Source organism: Phyllostomus discolor, chromosome 1, assembly GCF_004126475.2.
Source record: "Phyllostomus discolor isolate MPI-MPIP mPhyDis1 chromosome 1, mPhyDis1.pri.v3, whole genome shotgun sequence".
NCBI classification, from domain to species: domain Eukaryota; kingdom Metazoa; phylum Chordata; class Mammalia; order Chiroptera; family Phyllostomidae; genus Phyllostomus; species Phyllostomus discolor.
The window spans coordinates 109,263,118-109,271,050 of record NC_040903.2 but is presented as its reverse complement, the minus strand read 5'-3'; the positions used below and the strand labels follow the sequence as shown (position 1 = coordinate 109,271,050).

General features: G+C 38.7%; 1 pseudogene; it reads right to left on the bottom strand.

Moving 5' to 3' along the window:
- Positions 1–932: 932 nt before the first annotated feature.
- Positions 933–1,334, bottom strand: LOC114491355 (annotated as a pseudogene).
- Positions 1,335–7,933: the final 6,599 nt, after the last annotated feature.

Sequence of the window (7,933 nt, the reverse complement as noted above, 5' to 3'; positions counted from 1 at the left end):
AATATGGAAGGTGAAGTAATGAAATCTCTGCTTCTAATTGTGTGTTTGTCTATTTTTATTTGGAATCCTGTTTTTGCTTCATGTATTTTGAATCCCTCTTATTCATTTCATAACTGTTTAGGTTTGTTATGCCTCCTTAATGAATAACATTTTGCCATTATAAAATAACCCACTTTATGCCTGGTAACAGCTTTTACTCAAAAATCTACTTTTTTGTTGTAATATAAGAACTGCAGTTTTCTTTTGATTAGTGTTAGTTTGTTATCCTTTTGCCTGTCTATTGTGGGGCAATTTTCCATTGATCTCTTACATTTTTATACTGCTTGTTTCAGATTTTGTTCTGGACTTTGTTGTTTTAAAAAAGAATCATGCAAGTCTTGCAAGATAAAAGTAGGGTAGAGGGAGGAGGGCAGAATGTTTTTCCTGGCCAGAATAAAGAAAAGTTAATTTAGGACAATTAATTAGTTAAATTTGATTATTAATATGGTTGGACTTCATGGAACCATTTTGCTATGTATTTTCTATTTGCCTTATCAGTTCTTTGTTCCCTTTGTTTTATTTTTCTGCCATTTTTTAGACTGAGTTTTTTTGAAAGGATTAAACATTTTTTTTTGTCCTTACCATAGGACATTTTTTTCATTGCTGTTAGAGAGAGAGGAAGGGAGAGGGAGGAGAAAATAGAGGAGAGGGGAGAGGAGACAAAGGAAGGGGAAGGGAGGAGAGAGAGGCAGAAACACACATGTAAGATAGAAATTCTGATTGGTTGCCTTCTGCATGCAGTCCCTGACCAGGGATGAACCTACAACCTGCATAAGTACCCTGACTGGGAATTGAACCCAAATCTTTCAGTTTATGGGATGACATTGTAATCAACTGAGACACACTGGTCAAGGTTTTTTTGTTGAATTTTTAATGGCTGAAACAAAAAATATCTAAAACTGCAGTTCCTGGAAGAACCATTTGTTCTTATTGGTCTTGTACCTCCCTTTGAACTTGACCTTGGCCTCCCCTGGGCCTTGTGTGTCACAGCAGGGTCTATGATGTCCTTGTTGATGACAGTTTTGTCCAAGAGGATATCCACAAAGTATCTTGTGACATGAAGTGATTGTAGTTGTAAACTTTCTCAAAAGACTTGATTTTTGACCTCTTGGCAATTTTCTTGCTCATGGCATCTTCACTTTGCTGGGATAGTGATAAGTTCTAGGCAACAGAGCATACTTATAGGGGCAGTGTGAGGTGCCATAATCAATGTTTTTCATGATGACTACTTTGTATCTGGAAGAGTGTCTTGCCAGGACTAACACCATTCCCCCAGGTTTCATAAACTTTCCCATTTCTACAGCAGCCACTTGGGCATAGAGCAGAAAGAAAAGAATCACATTTCCACTCTAAATTGAATATTTTTAAAATGCCATTTACCTCCTTTTTATTTTTGAATCATTAGTTATACTTCTTTTTTGTGTAATTTTATTTGTTGCTTTACGTCTTAGAGTAGACATGTTTTAACCTATCACATGTGTAAGTATGTACTGGCTACTGTTACAAATACTAAAAACCTGGTGGCTTAAAGCAAAAGAAAATGATTCTGTCATGAAATCTGAAATAAATTTCACTGGGTTAAATTCAAGGTATTGGCATGACCACACTCCCTTCAAAAGCTCTACAGAGGAATTTCTTTCTTGTCTCTTCCTGTTTGTGGTGGCTGCTGGCATTCTTGATTTGTGACCACATCACTTGAATCTTTGCCTCCATGGTAACATTGTATACTCCTTTTTTTTTTGTCTGTGTCAAACAGTCTTCTGCTGCTCTCTTATAACGACATTTGTGATTGCATTTAGGGTCTGCCCAGATGATGTGGGATAATCATCCCATATTAATATCCTTAAAGTATTCATATCTACAAAGTCTTTGCCATTTAAGGTAACATTCCAAGGCTCCAGAAGTTAGCACTTAATACCTTTGAGGGCCATTATCCAGCCTACATCACAGCCTAGTTTCAAGTGGTATTATAACATGCCACATATACAACAAGAAAACATATAACAGTATATTTTCACTTCAAAATTGTGTGCTATTATAGACATACATTTATATATATTCTAACTTCTTCACTACATTGTTACTGATTTTTCTTTTTTTTAAACAAAAAGGTAGTGTTTTTAGAAACAAGGAAGGGAAAGAGAACAAGGAGAGAAACATCAATGTGAGAGAGAAACATCCATTAGTTGCCCCTTGTATGTGCCTTAACCGGGGACCAAACCTGTAACCTAGGCATGTGCCCTGACTTGGAATTGAAACAGCAACCTTTCCTTTTGCGAGATGATGCCAAACTAACTGACCTACCCCAATCAAGGCACTGATTTTTCTTTAAATAGTCAATTATCTTGGAAGATTTAAATTTAAAATATCTTTATATAGGATCCAAGATGGTGGCAGAGTAGCTGGAAGCTCCATTTATCTGCTCTCAGACATGACCGGATTTGAAGTCAGGACACAGAGTGAACAGTGAATGAAAGTATCTATGAGTGAGCATATATGCAGGTGAGAGCATGGGGAGTGCACAGGAGTAGACAGAAACTGGCCCGTCTGTGGGTTGCAAGGTTGCTGATGGCTCAGGCTTTCTAGGCATTCCACCACTGCTGCCCACTGCTGCCCACTTCTGGCTGCACAGAGTTGGGGCAGCTGTAGATCGACTCAGGACCCTTGAGCTATCAGGGAGGTGAGGAAAGGCCTGGGAGGTGCAGGCTCCTGAAACAGCCCAGGGGAACACACCTGCCTGAGGCTGAAGATCTCTGGAGGGTGTGGGGTCAGCGTGCTGCCACCACCCTGTGTACAGTATAGCTGTGGGGCTTCTCCCAACAACAACTGGGAAGGATTCAGAGAGAAACTTCATCTAAAACTGTTGGAGGCTCTGAAAGGAGGTGGCCAGCCCAGACCCTGAGTGACTATGAGTTTTTTGGGGATAGGGAATGCGTGGAGAACAGGAGCTGCAGGGACTAATGAAATAGTATGAGGGGCATAGAGAAACATTTTTTCCCTTTTAAAAAATATTTTATTGTTTATGCTATTACAGTTGTCTCAATTTCTCTGCCTTTGCCCCCTCCACCCTGCCCCCTCTATTTAAGCCTATCCACTTATTTTTAATTACTTTATTGTTGTTCAATTATAGTTGTCTGCATTTACCCCCACCACTCCCCCACACCCCAGCCAAACCCACCTCACTCCCTTGCTTCCACCACCCACTTGGTTTTGTCCATATATCCTTTATAATTGTTCCTATAAACACTCCCCCCACCATTATGCCTTCCCACCTCCCCTCTGGTTACTGTTAGATTGTTCTTAATTTCAATGTCTCTGGTTATATTTTGTGTGCTTTTTTCTTTTGTTGATTAGGTTCCACCTAAGGTGATGTCATATGGTATTTGTCCTTCACTGCCTGGCTTATTTCACTTAGCATAATGCTCTCCAGTTCCATCCAAGCTGTCACAAAGGGTAGGAGCTCCTTTCCTTCTGCTGCATAGTATTCCATTGTGTAAATGTACTGTGGTTTTTTGATCCACTCATTTACTGATGGGCACTTAGATTGCTTCCAGCACTTGGCTATTGTAAATTGTGCTGCTCTGAACATTGGGATGCATAGGTTCTTTTGGATTGGTATTTCAGGGTTCTTAGGATATAATCCTAGCAGTGGAATTGCCAGATCAAAAGACAGTTCCATTTTTAGTTTTCTGAGGAAAATCCATAGTGTTTTCCACACAGGCTGAACCAGTCTGCATTCTCACCAATGGTGTACTAGGGTTCCCTTTTCTCCACATTCTCTCCAACACTTGTTTGTTGATTGTTTCTGATGGCCAGTCTCAATGATGTGAAGTGGCATCTCATTACTTTGCTTTTGTAATGCATTACTTTTGCATTACTTTACTTAGTTTTACTTTGCATATCTCTGATGGTTACTGTTGCTGAGCAACTTTTCTGGGCCCTCTGTATGTCTTTTTTGGAGAAGTGTCTTTTCAAGCCTTTTGCCCATTTTTTAAATTGGGTTGTTTGTCTTCCTGGAGTGGTGTCATGTGAATTCTTTATATATTTTGGAGATCACACTCTTGTCTGAGGTATCATTGGCAAAAATGTTTTTCCATGTAGTTGGTTCTGTTTTAATTCTAATGTTGTTTTCTGTCGCCATGCAGAAGCTCTTTAATTTGATGAGGTCCCATTTGTTTATTCTTTCCTGTATGTCCCTTACTTTAAGGGACATATTGGTGAAGATATTGCTGTGTGGAATGAGATTTTCCTGCCTATGTTCTCCTGAAGGACTTTTATGGTGTCATGGCTTATATTTAAATCTTTTATCCACCTTGAATTTAATTTTGTGTATGGTGTAAGTTGGTGATTGAGTTTCATTTTTTTTTGCATGTAGCTGTCCTGCTCTCCCACATTTCTTGAGCAGGCTATTTTTGCCCCATTTTATACTTCTTCCCCCTTTGTTGAATAGTAATTGACCATAGAGTCTTGGGTTTATTTCTGGATTCTGTTCTGTTCCATTGGTCTATATGTCTGTTCTTATGCCAGTACCAGGCTGTTTTGAATACAGTGGCCTTGTAATACACTTTGATATCACGTATTGTGATCCATCCTACTTTGTTCTTCTTTCTCAAAATTGCTTCAGCTATTTGGGATTGTTTATAGTTCCATATAAATTTCTGAAACATTTGTTCTATTTCTGTGAAATATGTCATTGGTAGTTTAATAGGTATTGCATTGAATCTATAAATTGCTTTGGATAGTGTGGACATTTGGATTATGTTAATTATTCTGATCCATGAGCATGGTACATGCTTCCAATTGTTTGTGTCTTTCTTAATTTCTTTCTTTAGTACTGTGTAGTTTCCTGGGTACAGGTCTTTTACCTCTTTGGTTAGGTTTATTCCTAGGTGCTTTATTTTTCTTGTTGCTATATCAAATAAGATTTTTTTTCCTGATTTTTGTTTCTGATATTTCATTGTTGGTGTACAAAAAAATGCCTTTGATTTTTGAGTATTTACTTTGTATCCTGCTGTTTTGCCAGATTCACTTATCAGGTCGAGTAGTATTTGGTGGAGTCTATAGGGTTTTCTATGTACACTATCATGTCACCTGTAAACAATGGCAGTTTTGCTTCCTCCTTTCCAATATGGATGCTTTTTATTTATTTTTCTAGTCTGATTGCTGTGGCTAGGACTTTCAATGCTATGTTGAATAAGAGTGGTTAAAGTGAGCATCCTTGTCTTGTTCCTGATCTTAGTGGGAAAAGTTTTAGCTTTGCCCATTGGGTATGATGTTGGCTGTAGGTCTTCTGTATGTGGCCTTTATTATGTTGAGGAATGCTCTGTCTATTCACCTTTTGCTGAGTGTTTTTATCATAAATGGGTGCTGTACCTTATCAAATGCTTATTCTGTATCTATTGATATGATCATATGATTTTTTCTTTTGTTTTGTTTATGTGATGTATTACGTTTATTGATTTGTGAATATTGTACCATCCTTGCATCCCTGGAATGAATCCCACTTGATCATGGTGTATGATCTTTTTAACATTTTACTGGATGCGGTCTGCCAATATTTTGTTGAGGATTTTAGCATCTATGTTCATTAGCAACATTGGCCTGCAGTTTTCTTTGTTGTGTCTTTATCTGTCTTTGGGATTAGGATGATGCTGGCTTCACAAAAATCATTTGGGAGTTTTCCATCTTATTGGATTTTTTGGAATAATCTGTGAAGGATTGGGGTTAGCTTATCCTTAAATGCTTTGTAAAATTGTCCTGTGAAACCATCTGGTCCAGGGCTTTTGTGTGTCAGGAGTTGTTTGATTACTGCTTCAAATACAGAAACACTTTCGAAAGGGAGGTGATACCAGATCCAAGGCTCAGCAGGGACCCAGGGCTCGCACACCTGTGTGCATGGGTGGGTTTTTGCTAACCAAAAACTCAGAGGCAGAGAATACACTGAAGTAATGGGAGGACCTGACCCAGCATGGCTTGTGAAGAGAGGGCAGCTGAGAGTGGAGAATTTAGGCCAAAACTCCTGTGAGACAGCAGCAGGCTTGGGTCTTGAAGGCAGGAACTGAATGCCTGAGATTTGCTGCAGCAAACCAGATCCTTTCACATACTGGTGAAACTGGCCCTCACCTGTGGGATTAAAGGCTCAGCAGATGGGCCAGGCTAGGCTCAGGAGTTTCCTGCTGCATACATTTCCTCAGGGGTACGAAGAAAAAGTGCAGATAGGGCTCTTCATCAGACATTACATTCAAGAGAGCTCCTTGGGTCCCTTTCTAAGAAACCCAGCAGAGAAGGGAAAGTAGAGACAGGCACTAAAAGACACAATCTTCTCTATTGCATGGCTGTTTAACATTCACTTCATATCTTTCATGTTTGAGCACAATATGGCACCACATTTTATAATATGGTCTATTTAAAATCTCATATATTGCTCTTCCCTTGTCTTACTCCATACTACCTCTTTCCTCCCTCTTTGTATTTTTGTTCTAAACTCTATTTTCTCTCTTGCTACAACTTGTTTATATTCTGCACTAATACTATTGCTCCCCCTCCAGCCTCTCAAAACACTTTGTCACTAGTTATCTCACATTCTTTTTTTCCTATTCTTGAAATACCCTTACTCTCCCTCCAACTTTATCAATCTTTGCTCTTACGTTGTAGATAAGAAGTTACTCTTCTTCAATCTGACTTCTAAATAGTCACTATCTTTGTATTTCAAATCCCAAATTTCACTGTTTATCTCACCTACTCCATTTTGCCTTCCTCCTGCTCCTTCCTTTTTTCATTTTAAATGTTAGTTTTCCCTGTCTTAGCCAGGCTTTCCTTCCACACTCTTAGTATTCCTACTCCCTCTGTCCTCTCAAAATAACTTCTCATTCCTCTAGATGACTCTGACTCTTAAACTCTTCTTTCTTTCCTTTAACCCTGTTATTCCTATCCCTCCTATAAAATCTTAGCTAACTGGTTGTTGATATTATAGTGGGGGAGCTTTTACTACAGTTAGGTCCATATTTTATATATATGTGTGTGTATATACACACATACACACACAGAGTTGTGGTTGTCTATTTTTTCTCTAATAGATATATACATATATATACATTTTTTCTTAAGATTTTATTTATTTAGTTTTTAGAGAGGGAAGGGAGGGAGAAAGAGAGAGAGGGAGAAACATCAATGTGTGGTTGCTGGGGGTCATGGCCTGCAACCCAGGCATGTACCCTGACTGGGAATTGAACCTGCGACATTTTGGTTCGCAGCCCACATTTTTTCTTAAATTTAAGTTTTAATCTAATACTATATGTTTTCCTTTTCTTACTCCATCCCACCTTCTCTCCTCTCATTTTTATTTATGAAGTAAATTTTATTTACTCTCCCTCTCTGACTTATCTCTATTCTTAGTCTTATTATTGACCCTCCCTCTACTGTTGCAAAATCTCTTTTCTTTTAGTAAGTCATCTCATATTCTTTTTTCTTTCTTAAAATATTCTTAATCTCTTTATACCTTATTACTATGGGCCCATTTGATGTTTATAGTGTAATTGTGGTGTTGGTCTGTTTCCTGTGCTGTTGGTTTTTCTTCTGGCAGCACCAGTACAACAGTATACAAGATGTGGTGGGTGGAGTGACTCTCTCAGTCAGTCATATGAAGGGATGAGCCCACCAAAGAATGATCCAACAACAACCAAGATCCAACTACAACTGGAGAGGCCACATAAAAGTCATAAAGGGCAGCACAAGAACACCCAGCTAAGGTGATCAAGGAGACTGCACCACTGAGTCCTAAAGGTCCCTTATCACAGAAGATTACACCATGAACACAGGGAGTCAAAACAGATAAATCTATCATGCAGGATACAAAAAAAGGTCATGAAAATGGAGAGACAAAGAAACAACCCCC